At 35.0% G+C, this 13,314-nt stretch overlaps 1 protein-coding gene and 1 long non-coding RNA gene across 8 annotated transcripts in view; one reads left to right on the plus strand and one right to left on the minus strand.

Moving 5' to 3' along the window:
- LOC112670746 (uncharacterized) overlaps positions 1-10,439 on the plus strand; it is a 54,066-nt gene extending 43,627 nt beyond the window's left edge. The window contains exon 6 of the long non-coding RNA XR_004804480.2: positions 8,918-10,439. This is a non-coding gene — a long non-coding RNA (uncharacterized LOC112670746). The remainder of the gene's footprint in view (positions 1-8,917) is intronic.
- IMMP2L (inner mitochondrial membrane peptidase subunit 2) overlaps positions 1-13,314 on the minus strand; it is an 848,292-nt gene that overhangs the window by 535,494 nt on the left and 299,484 nt on the right. The window lies entirely within an intron of this gene.

Consider the following 13,314-nt stretch of genomic DNA (forward strand, 5'->3'; position numbering starts at 1 on the left):
TGATTTAGTTCAGAAAGATATTTAAAATAAAAGCCCAAACAGTACATTTTAACTTTCCCTTTGTGAATTTCTGAAAAAAAATGCAGATTTATATTTTCTAGAATGTTCCCCCATTGACTGATTATTTCTCCATCTCTCTCATTCTCTCTCTCCCTCACTCAGACACACACACACACACAGACAGACACAAACACACACATTACAACAGTCCTGATTGGGAATGTTTTTTTCTGCTCTTTGATCCACAGTGAATCTTTGTCCTAAAGCTAGTTTGCCTTTTGGTATTAAGATGCAGTCAATAGCCCAGCAGGAGGGAAAGAGGAGCAGTTCTGGAAGCTTTCTCTTGGTCAGAATAAGGAAGACCTTTCCAAAAAGGCACCCAGCAGCATTACTCCTAACATTACTCCTAATATCACCTGACCCCTCTTCATATGAAAATGTGAGAGGTACCAAAGATGGGTGGTTCACTGTAGACAAATCGAAACAACTGCTGAAGCTGAGACTGGGCTCAGCTCCTTGGAAAGCACTGTACTGCAGAAGAGCAGAGTGGCTGCATCAGGAAAACTGGGGTATTGTAAGGAAAGAGGCAAAGAGAAATGGATGCTGGATGGACAGCTAACTAGTGACCACTGTCAAAGTGAATGTTGTAACTCAATGTTTTACTTTTTTTTACTTTTCCTTTTGTAAACAACGACAAAACTAGCAATATTCTGATTAGGAGTAAATTACAGTAATTGCAGGAAACCTTCGACCTCAAAATCATAAAACTGCAAAATATTCACATGAATCAAATTCTAACTCAAGGCAGAAGAAGTATTAGGAAATAGCTATCAACCTTCCCTACATATTCTAGGAATCACATATTTGATATAAAATTAAATTGAGTGGTTTTGGAATGCTTAGATCTCTATTATTAATTGATATCTTCAATATCTCTTTTGGGGTGGTTGAGGGGAGTAGGATGCTTAGAATGCTCAGAAGCAACAGCATTTCTCCTTTCACTTTTCTTTTGCAAATAGTGAGCTAAAGAAATGCTTGTACTTTAATAAGCAGTAAAACTCAAAGGACTGTATGGTAGACAGAAAATTTGAAACATAAACACAACAATAAAAATTTTCTCCCTTTAACCGACCTTTCCTCATGTGAAACTGGTTTAGCCTGACATCTATGGTCTTATAAATAAATACCCAAACATAAACAAATGTTCCAAGCTGGGAACTAAGTCTCTGCTCCTGTACTAAAATTTTCTTGCCCAGACATCAACCAGGCCTGGTAAACCAACATTTTACAAGTCCTACCAATTTCTGTGCACACTCTTTAAGCTGCTCAATCCTTATAAATGTCACATTTCCTATGAAAATAAATGCCTTTCTCCTGAAAGAGCTGCAAATCAAGAACATATGAACCTATGTATGTTGTTATATGCTATCTTTGCTACATTTAATGAAACAAAGGGGTAAACTTCCAGCATATCTTCAGAAGTTTTATCAGTTGTTTCCATTGCAACATCAGAGGAAACATAAATAAAATGTCCCCTATACAGTCTTAAAAGAAATCACAGAAATATCTAAGGCTTATACATTCTGCTAGATATCTAAAATATTTTCATTTAACCCAACAGGAGTTGTGAAAGTCTCCATTGTTGAAAGATATCCAATTAACCTAGTTTATAAACTATAAGATTGGAATTTAATCAGTTACTAAAATAGTTGTTGTTTCTGATTAATTATTTCAGGCTGACCAGTTGTAGGCCAGGGCTATATGTGTCAAAGTCACTCACTTAGTTAGCAATGACACCAGTGGAAATTACTTTCCTATGAGCAGTTCTGAAATTTGGGCCTCTGGCTAAACCCAGTTATTGCAAAAGAGTAATAAATCTGAGAACTCAGTGACCTGTCCTTTCTAATACAAAATAATGAATAATAATAAAAAAAAAAAACAGGATCGTGCTTAAAAGTTGACATAACAGATATTCCATAACTTAGAATGTTCTATACAAGTTAAAAAGTTATCTATATTGGAGCCACTAAAACTAAAAGAGTTAAGGAGTTTCTGAAAATAGTTAATGAAATAGGGGCATTAGGTAGAATGGAAAAGACTACGTTGCTGACTAAGTCAACTGTTGATATATGTTCCAATGGTTCAGTTTAGCTTTTTAGCTGTTTACTATCCCAAATTATTTTTATATCAAATTTCTAAGTTACTGTACTTTAAATACCAGACTACAGAAAGAATTTTAAATGTTTCTTTATAAAGTCTGGAATACTGACCCAATTACAATAAATCACAACTGTTTTTTGTTTTGTTTTGTTTTGTTTTTTCCCATTTGAGGCACTGTTTCTCAAAGTGTGATGCAAAGAGTACCTGTGATGTTCAATATGCTAATTTTCAGGCCCTTCCCAGGACCTGGTGAACCAGAATATCTGGAAATGGAACCTCAGATCCTAAACCTTAACCAAAAATTCTAAATTTAGTCTGCACTGGTTTGAGCTGGGTTTTTTTTTGCCACTGCATCATTTTAAATAAATAGAATTGGCTCAAAACAAAATTTAGCCCTCCTGATGACATTTTTATTAAGCTCTTCTAGGATACCTCTTCTTATGAAACAGTAAAATCACACCTAATTAAATATGGTTGTCTTTTTTCCTTAGCTGCCAATTTTCTATGATCTGAAATCAATGTTTAACTGTAATAAGTAAACAGCACTACATTTTCTGTTCTATATAACAGAAACCTAATTGTGTTTCTTACCTTCTTTGTTCTGTTTTTTTTCATGTTTAGTTTGAAAAGCTTCCTCAAATTCTTAATGGAAGTAAATGAGGTATAAATTTTAAACAAATAAGTGATCTTAGAGTCATTTTAGATTGATTCAGGCAATGGGAATATCAGTTTAACTTTCCTTCTCAGAAGTGAATAAAAGGCTATTAGGGAAAGAATTCTCACAAAATAAATTCTGATTCTATTTTTTAGACTAGGAATTCACACTCATAGTATTTCTTCAGAATCTACTAAAGAATGATGCACTTAAGGGAAGGGAGAAGAAATGTGTGGGAAATATCAGAAAGGGAGACAGAATGTAAAGACTGCTAACTCTGGGAAACGAACTAGGGGTGGTGGAAGGGGAGAAGGGCGGGTGGTGGGAGTGAATGGGTGACGGGCACTGGGGGTTATTCTGTATGTTAGTAAATTGAACACCAATAAAAAATAAATTAAAAAAAAAGAACAAAGGAATGATGAAGTTAGAAAATCACATTTTTGCAAATAGAATAGTAAAAAGTGATTCAGGCAATCATCATCAGCAGATGCTAAATCTAAGGGGGAATGGTTTGATTATAAACAGAGTATTTACAACTTATCAAAGTATTTCTCTACAAATTACCTATTAATTTCAAAAGGAATAAAAGTAAATACAGTAGAAAAACTGAATGACTCTCTAACCAAAGAATCCAAATAATGTCAACCATAAGGAACAATTCCTTACAAGGATACATCATCACTAATGTTCATTTCAGCCAAAAATGCATAATCTGAATCTAAGCATGAGAAAACACTGGATACACAAATTGAAAAACAGTTAATAAAATAATCTCCTTGATTCTTTAGAAATGGCAATGTCATAAAAGACAAAGAAAGGCTGAAGAATTTTCTAGACTAAAAAAATCTAAAGAGACATGACAGCTAAATACAACATGTCATCCCACATCACCCCACATCATCCCACTCTGGGCAACAACAACAACAACCCCTATAAGGACATTATTGGGACAACAGACAACACTGCAAGATGGACTGTAGGTTAAAGTATTACTTCTATGTTAAATGTTCTGATTTTGTTAACTGTATTGCGGTTATCTGACAGAATGTTCCTGATCCTAGGAAAGACGTGGTGAAGTATTACAAAGTAAAGAGGCATGATCAATGCAACCTACTTTCAAATGGTTCTGGTGGGGAGACTATAGTTTACACACACAGACACACACACTAACAGACAACAGACAACATTAATATTTGGACAAAATGTTACCATGTGCCCAAAGAGGTATACCTAAGAAGGACTGTTAGGATGTTTCTTCCAAAAAAGAAAAAAAAAAAAAAGATGTTTCTTCCAATTCTTGCTGTAAGAATCAGTCTAAATTACCATCAATAGTAGAATGTATACATGAGTTACAGCATTGTCATTAACAAACTCTATGCATTAGATACCTAGGTCAGAGCTACACATGTTAATATGGGCAGACTCAAAAGCAACATTGAGGGGAAAAAACTATTGCAAAATGTTACCAAACATCATAAAGTATTAAGACATGAAAATGAAAAAAAAACATGAAAATGTACCATATATTTATCAGTATATGTACCAAATAGAAAAACAAGCATTCTGAACACTGAACAGTAAATTCAGAATAATAAACAACTCTGCAGAGTGAGCAGCACAGCTCTAGGAGAGGTACACAGAGAGCTCTAATTGTCTTAAAATATTTTATTTAAGAAAGGCAGAAAATACAGCAAAATGTTAAAATATGATAAAACTGGATAGTGACTACATGTCTATTTATTATCATTATTCTCTATCATTTGTTGTGTTTCAAAAATATTATCTAACAAATCATTTTTTTTATTTCTAATGAAACTAAAAACTCTAGGAAGCTCAATTCAATCCTCTTGGCCAAAAAGGACTACCACAAAGAAATATAATAAACTAATGTTTAATTAAATTTTACAATATGCAAACACTCCTTGCTATTATAAACTCTTCAAAACCCCTTTTCATTAATTCTCACCATGTACTTTAGCCTTTTGTATTATTAATCCCAGCATATGATTATAGATTAGTCAGTCAACTTTACTTTGTAACATGCTTAATTACCCAGCACATCTCCATTCTCTGTATTGTTTTGCTTCATATTAGCTGTAGGGTTTATTTAAATTGTTTCCTGCAGTTCTCCTTGCAGCTGAAAATTTCATACCTGGGCTGGCTGATATTTATTAAGGTTAAAAAGGTATTAACCTTCATGGTTACAGAAGAATTCTGAGCACTATCAGGCCTTCACTGAGTCCAAAGCTCCTATGAGTTGCTGCCATCCCTTCAGTTGTACGGTATTTTTATCTAAGTCAACAGCCTATGTGGGCATCATGTGATAGGAAATGATAACAGAAATGTGCTGCCTAGACTAAGACGAAGAGTATGAAATGCCTTCTAAATTGTTACAAGAAAAGCAATCGTGCTCTTCAGTGAAGGAAGCAAGAGATAGAAAACAGAGCATCTCAGTTCTATTCTACTACTTACTTCTCATGGCCTTAGGCAACCCACATCCCCTCTCTCAACCTGGGATTACTCATGTGGAGAAAATGGCAAATGTCCTGCCAATCTCTCAGGACTGGCATGTGCTGGAAAGAGATGATGCATGTGGAAGTGCTCCATGAACGATAAACCGTTCAAAAACCTCAAAATGTGATTGCCATCTGATTCTTTTGGAACTGAAAAACATACTTATAAAATAAATACCTTAAAATTCTCAGAAACAAAGAGATAAGAGTAGTTAAACTAGTAACCTCAACAAGCTGGGGTTAGTCCATGAGTAAGTATATCCGTTAAAGTAGTACTTCTATGAGAACATAAACAACCACTAATGATAGTTTAAGAAGGAATTCTGTTCAAAGTAGGATTATTCAAAGAAGTTGAAGAAAGTTGTCCAAAGTACTTTATCCCAAAATTGCTCAAGGACTAAATTAAATAGTAATTGCAATTTGTGTGCAAAAATTACAGTAGACACTAGGTGAAGGAAGTTACAAGATGAAGTATGCCAAGAGTTGTTGCTTTCCTTAGAACAGTGGTTCTTCAAGTGAGCTCATGGACCCCTAGGGTCCCTGAGAACCTTTCAGGAATCCGTGAGGGCAAAATTATTTTCATAACAACACTTAGATGCTAATCGCCCTTTTTTTGCGGTATGGATATTTGCACAGATGGTATGAAAGTACTGATGGGAGAATTGTTATTGCTTTACCATAAAGCAGGGCCACAGCACCAAACTGTATTAGTCATCATTGTACTCTTCACTGCCATGCACATGCATTGAAACAAAGCAACAAACACAATCAGTTTAATTCAAGAACATCAGTGATAAAGTAGTTAAATTTTTTTTAATTCTGTTACATCTCAACTTTTTAGTTCAATGCATTGTTTCATTCTGTGTAGTGAAAAGGTAAATACAAAGAAAGTACTGGCTCCATATAAACTACAAAGGGTTGTTTTAAGGAGTAGCACCTGTGTGCTTGTTTTAGTTGCAGGCTGAACTAGCCACTTTTTTTCATGGAACAGCAATTTTACTTGAAGGGACAATTGACAGACTGCAAATATTCAAACTTGGGCTTTTGGCAGACATTTTTGCTAAAATGAAGTGAATCTGTATTCACCAATGGTGTTCAATGCCAACAACAACATTAAAGCTTTCAAGTAAAAATTAGAAGTTTGAAAAGCTTATAATGACCTACGTGAGCAAAACAGGTTCCAGTTACAATCTCTAATGAAATCAGTTGGTGATATCAAGAAATGGGATTTGTTTATACTGTATGATGAAATGTATCCACATTTGGAGTATCTACAAAACTCAGGAAATCAATATTTTCCAAATGACCAATGCATGATGTTACAATATTATATCTGGGTTAAATATGCATTCAAAGTATAAGACAGATCAATGGATTTTAGAGCAAGAAAACCAAAAGTTCATCAACATGATTTCAGATTCCACATTGGAACTAATCTTTTAAAAAAATGCCATTTGATGATTTTTAGTGTAGTATCAAAAAAAATGCCCATAACTATCCAAGAGTGCTATTAAAATATTCTTCCCTTCACTAATCAGTGAAGTTGGCTATAACCAAAAACAAATAAATGAACAAATTTTTAAAATAAATTTAGGAATGCAATGTAGAATAGCAGAGTAAAGTAGCAGAGTGGAAAGGAAAGGAAAGGAAAGGAAAGGAAAGGAAAGGAAAGGAAAGGAAAGGAAAGGAAAGGAAAGGAAAGGAAAGGAAAAGGAAAGGAAAGGAAAGGAAAGGAAGGGAAAGGAAAGGAAAGGAAAGGAAAGGAAAGGAAAGGAAAGGAAAGGAAAGGAAAGGAAAGGAAAGGAAAGGAAAGGAAAGGAAAGGAAAGGAAAGGAAATTACTCATTTCCATCACACAGTTCTTAGCACCTGCAAGTGTTCTTCCCTCACCTCCTTCACCCTCCAATCCTGTGATTCCTAATCAATGGTTGACAAGCACACAAGAATGAACATCCAGCTCATTTAACTTGGGTTGGAACAGAGGCATAATTCATACTACAGAGCTCCCATGAAAGTTTAAATGGAAACTACCATTGGAGACACTGTGCTGAAAATTAAACCTCTTCTTCCCTTTCCCTACCCTATCCTTCCTGTTTGTCACCTCTAACTGATTTCTCACTTTAATAAATTATTTTCAAATAAATCCTTATGTTAGAATCTGCTTCTAGGGAATCCAGCATCAGATAGCCAGTAAAGAGTCATCCAATTGTTTGATCAATGCTGCTCTTTAAATTTCTGGTAAGCGATGATCCATTTGACTCTCATGTAATGAGAAGGTTAATGTACAATTTCATTTTATATCAACCTAATTAAAGCTAAATGTGGAGTGAATGAAATGTGAAAGAAGAAATTTTAACTCTGCCAACAAAAACAAATAAATAAATTTCAGTTATGATGCTTGGTTCATTTTTCAGAAAGGATATTATCAGCTATAAAATTTTTGAGTCTATAACATTGTAACATTCTTCTAGAAAACTGGCTGTAAGGAAATGGAAATAATATAGCAATACTATGATGGGATAAAGAAATAATATAGCAATACTGTGAGCAAGTTTATAGGTCAAGTTAATAATCAGTGGAAAGGAAAAGACCGGAAATGTCATTAGAAAGGGGAAGATGACTGGTAGATTGAGATTTCTAATGAAATGGGAAAGAATAAGATAAAGAGATCATGGATGAGAGGGAGATTGAACATACAGAAAATACTGAGGCGGGAAAAAAAAAAGGATGGGAAGAGCAGGGGTAAAGTAAACAAGCAGTGTTTAATGATTTCAGACATCTTTCTTGGGTATTGGTGGCACAGAAGAGCAGCACTTCCCACACAATGCCACCTGGTTTTACCTTACAAACAACCATGATGCCATTTTCTACTCACCAGTGCTCTATTTGGACCAGAATGCATTTCTACATTATTCCATGACTGTTGCTTGTTGAGCCTCTGTCCTTCTTTCTATATTTCAGTTGCTCTCCAAATCATTACTCTAGGAAACCATAAACTTCTGCCTCCAGACAACACACGTTCCCAAAAATCAATAAGCAAAGAAGGAAGTAGGATATATTATAGAACGTCTACCTGTTTTCTTTCGGGCTTAGACTGTAAGAGTCCATTATTTTTATAGCACCAAAGAGGGAATGCTAGTCATAGAAACCTGTTCTGTACAAAACTATATCTACCTAAAACTTTTCTTGCCAGTCTCACAGGACAATGGTAAAAAAGGAATCCCAAGGCATAGACCTGTCTACAAAAAGTCAGTGCCTATAAACACAAAAACTGACTAAAAACATTCAATAAAGCTTCTCTCATGATTCCAGATAAGCCAGGAATAAACCACTTCTAGTACTGTAAGCATACAACAGACATCTGATGCTCAGTATAAATAATTGTCAATATACATCTTTTCACATTCAAAATGTTATCACTAAAACATTCTTATAAACAAAATTCTAGCAGCTACAAGAAAGAAATACATTGCACAGTAGTCCAGTTTAATGTTAATCCAGATTAGTGATTCTAACGTTTTGAGTACTTTAGAATATTTGAAATTTTTTCTCTATTATTAACCTGTTTTCTCATTATTTGTATTTGTTAGAGTCTAACATGACAAGTTTTGGTTTGAATGGCATCTTCAACGTCTCTCTCCCTTGTGTGCTAAAGATACAAGAAGATGGGGGAACAAGTGGAAATTCTCCTTTGCATCCATCCCAAGAAACTGACCATACATTGGACACATTTGGTGAATTTTGTGTGAGATTTCCTAACTTGATCAATGGTGAAATTTTTACCCCTGAAACGATATCCAAAATGCATAAATATTCTATAATTATTTACACAAGGAAGACTATACTTAAATATAGACCCTGAGCGTATATCTATTGATCTATTTATTTATTTAAAGTAGGCTCCATGCTGGACATGGAGCCCAATGCAGAGCTTGAACTCACAACCCTGAGATCAAGGCCTAAGCTGAAATTAAAAGTTGGACATTCAATCAAATGAGCCACCCAAGTGCTCCACAGATATCCATTTTAAGAAGAGATTTAACCAAAGACCATTTCAGGTAAAAGGTATTTAACTATATTGCAAAAATATTAATAGATACATGTAAAAACAAAGGTAAAACAATTTATACCTCTCAAAAATGACCAAGACATATCAGGAAGCATTAAAGTACAAAAAAAAAAGTAAATAAGCACTAGCATTGCTAGTTTCTCTCTTAACCATCTACTAATAATGTCTGATTGGTCATGTATCTGAAATACTAACAATTTACCAACATACTAACAGTTTATAAACCTTGAGGTCTTCTACTTAATCACCTTTATTACAAAGTAATTTCTCTCCACATTGATGACACATATACTCCAATGGCAACACTAATTAATTCTCGATAATCACATTTTGTAATTATTTTTAAAAACTGTTGCTTTAAATAATTCTTAATTTCTGTTTGAAAAGAAATACTAACATTATTAAACTATGGTTTAGGGTGGTGATACATATCTACCAGTTATGATTTTATCAGCTCTGGATATGAAAATTACAATCAGGTGATCAAGAAAACTGCTTTTTCTTAGTGTCAAAATCATGCCTGGTTTCTAATAGGAAGGCTACTGATTATTCACTACAGTTATTCCAAATGTTCGCACACACCCTGCCCTATACCTCTCATTCAACATCTTGTTCCATCTTTTTAAGTTAATATGTATCACTTAAGCACTTAATTTATCATTGAGAGCGACCTCAATCATGGATAAAATTGGATTTACTGAAGAATTTACAGTGTTTGACTGTAAGACAAAAGGAAATACTGTATATATCAAAGTAGTCCAGGGCTGCCCTGAACGGGTCACTCTGTTAAGCGTCAGACTCTTGGTTTCCACTCAGGTGATGATCTCACAGGCGTGGGATGGAGCCCTACCTCCCGCTCTGTGCTCAGCGTGGGGTCTGCAGATTCTCTGTCTCCTTCTCCCTCCCACTCATTCTCATGAATAAATAAATAAAATAGTCCATACTGTTAGTGTATACTAGGCTTTTCCATTTCAAAGGCAAATGTTTGATAAGGTTCAATTAGAAGAATTTTTTTTAAATTCACTATGTCTAAATATGTGGGAAATGTCACATTTGAGAAATGCTCAGAAAAAGCCTAAGTGTAAAGAACTGAAAATTATGTAAGCTTTGGTAAAAATCTGTGTTACATTTTTCTCAGCTCTTAGATATACTTCCAAAAAGGACTCTGGACAGTGTGGGATAGGCTAGCATATGGTTTATTTTGAGCTTTATGGAACAACAAGGCTTTGTAAGTTTCCATAAATTTCTAACCACAACCACAGAACATGTCTTTGGACTTCACCAAATAGAAAAGAAACAGTAATAGGTTGTGGGATGCCAGGGTCTTTATTTGTTTTGATGGCATAGAAAAAGAAATGTGTGCCTAAGGCATTTGTTTTAATCATGAAAATGGGTTAGTTAGTGCTCAGTGTTCTTCCTCTCTAGATCATTTCTACAACCAACTTAATAACTGTGAAGGACTGCCTCTTGTATTGTAAATAATTCGTTTCTTTACCTCATAAGTACCTCCGGCAATCTGGTATCAACTCAAAATTAGCAAGGTCCTTCATACTCTAAATCACATAGGGATATGAGGAATAAAGAGATTTAAAAAGGAAGAAATAGTGAAGGAAGATGAACAAGGTGAAATATTTATTTTATTCTTATCTTTAAGATAATTTTGATGATAGTGTTTATATATTCATAAACATGTAATTTCAAGAACTTTAAATAAGTAAACTTCATAGTTTATCTTGAAAGAAGATAAATGCAGGACAAAGCTAGCTCTGTTTTATAGGACACTTGAGGCTGAGGTAGTATTACACTTCTTCATTCATACATTCACTCTTTTTTTTCCCCATCAAATATTTATCACCCAACACAGGTGTCAGGCTCTGTGCCCATCCTTATATATATTACGATGCTACAATACATCATAGTTTAGTGAGGAGGTGTGAAAGAAGAAGACAGTAATCAAACACACTATCGAGTATGGAATGAAATACCATCTAAACAAAGGAAACAGAGCTAGGAGTATCTGTGACACAGAAAACTGTCTTAGACTTGGTTACCAGAGGAAGAGTGGATAAGGAAAGCCTTCTTTGAAAAAGAGATGCTTGAGTTGAGAGCCAAACAATGAGGGAAAGTTTACAGGGAGGGGGTGAGATCTGAAAAAAATAATAAAATACACAGAATCCCTATGATGAGAAGGCGATAGGAGGAGGAAAAAAGCAAGAGATAATCCCGGTGCAAAAATAATTAGACAGTGAACCTGGAATGTAGACAATGAACTGAACAGATGAATCTGAAAAAGACTTTCCCCTCAGATCACATAGCAGACCAAGACTCTGGGGGAGATCTTCGATGGTCTACAAGCAGATCCAGTCTTAACAAAGTTTCAGTGGCAGTGCTGGTAAGGGAAATCCCTACATAGTAAGGGAAACTGATCTCTTCCTTTCCTTTTCCCTCTCTGATAACAGTTTTGTTGTTCTTGTTTTGTTTTTTTAAGCAAAGATTTGTTAAAACACAACCTTTAGGACAGTGGTTACTTCTCATCAAGGAGACAGAGGGATGAGAATGAAGAAGTACACACATGGAGATGTGATTCTTAGGATGGGGTGCAGATTCATGATTGTTCAGTTTTTTTTACTGTTCTTTACAACTTAGATTTTTTGCAAGTATTATCTTAATTTGAACATTACATGAAAATGGGGGGGGATGACTCTGGAGAGGTAGGCAGGGAACAGACATCACATGAATAATTTTGGTCTTCAGACAATGAAGGTTTTTCACATGATAGTAAGTTTGAATTTTCAAAAGATCTCTGAATGAAAAAAAAAAAAAAAAAAAAAAGATCTCTGAATGCTGAGGGGCAAAAGGTTATGTGAAGTTGACTGGATGAGATGAGGAGAGACAGGCTAATCAATGAGTACAGTAGTACTGGACACAGATATTGTCACTAGACACAGACAGGAATGGATGAAAATCAGATGAGAGAACTCTGTGGTTGAAGAAATATGAGGAAAGGGGTAGCAAGATGTTTCAAGGATAAATTTGAGATATGGTGTTTATTCCACTAGATGTGTTGTGATGTCATTCACTGAGAGAGAGAACACTGGAAGAGAACCTGGTTCGTTCTGGAGCATGATGAATTTGAGGTGGCTCTGAGATATCCAAGTGAAGATGTTAGGCAGATAATTAGAGGTCTAACTGGAGCTCAGACAAGAAATCTAGCAGAGCAATCAAAGAGTATAGCAGGATAGCAAAAATACCATTTTTTAAAGAAAATATAGCCTAACAGAAAATGGTGCTTGAGATATATAAACTAAGAAAAAGGTATGAAATAGTCATATATTTTACATCTAAGTTCAACTCGCAATATTTTAGTGCACTGTTTATTCCTTTGACTTAAAGCAATGAAAAAAATTAAGGTGTGAGGTTATCATTAACCAATAACTTACCTATTTTAACCAGTTATGCAGATGTAACACATGTCTCCATCTTCCAAACAGTTAAATCATTTTGATCTTTACACCATCATATAACTACTGCTCCTAAAATCAGTACATGAATGCTTACACAACTCCACTTCTTACTTGGAAATGGAAATCATTAAATTGCAACTCTGGCACAACTTTGGCCTTCACTCTTAAGAGCTGCACAGGTCGGGGATCTCTGGGTGGCTCAGCGGTTTGGTGCCTGCCTTTGGCCCAGGGTCCGATCCTGGAGCCCCGGGATCGAGTCCCGTGTCAGGCTCCCGGCATGGAGCCTGTTTCTCCTTCTGCCTGTGTCTCTGCCTCTCTCTCTCTCTATGTCTATCATAAATAAATAAATAAATAAATAAATAAATAAATAAATAAATAAATAAATAAAATCTTAAAAAAAAAAAAAAAAAGAGCTGCACAGGTCTTCTTTGATCCTTCAGAAATGCCTAGCTCT

The sequence above is a fragment of the Canis lupus genome, chromosome 14, assembly GCF_003254725.2.
Source record: "Canis lupus dingo isolate Sandy chromosome 14, ASM325472v2, whole genome shotgun sequence".
NCBI lineage: Eukaryota > Metazoa > Chordata > Mammalia > Carnivora > Canidae > Canis > Canis lupus.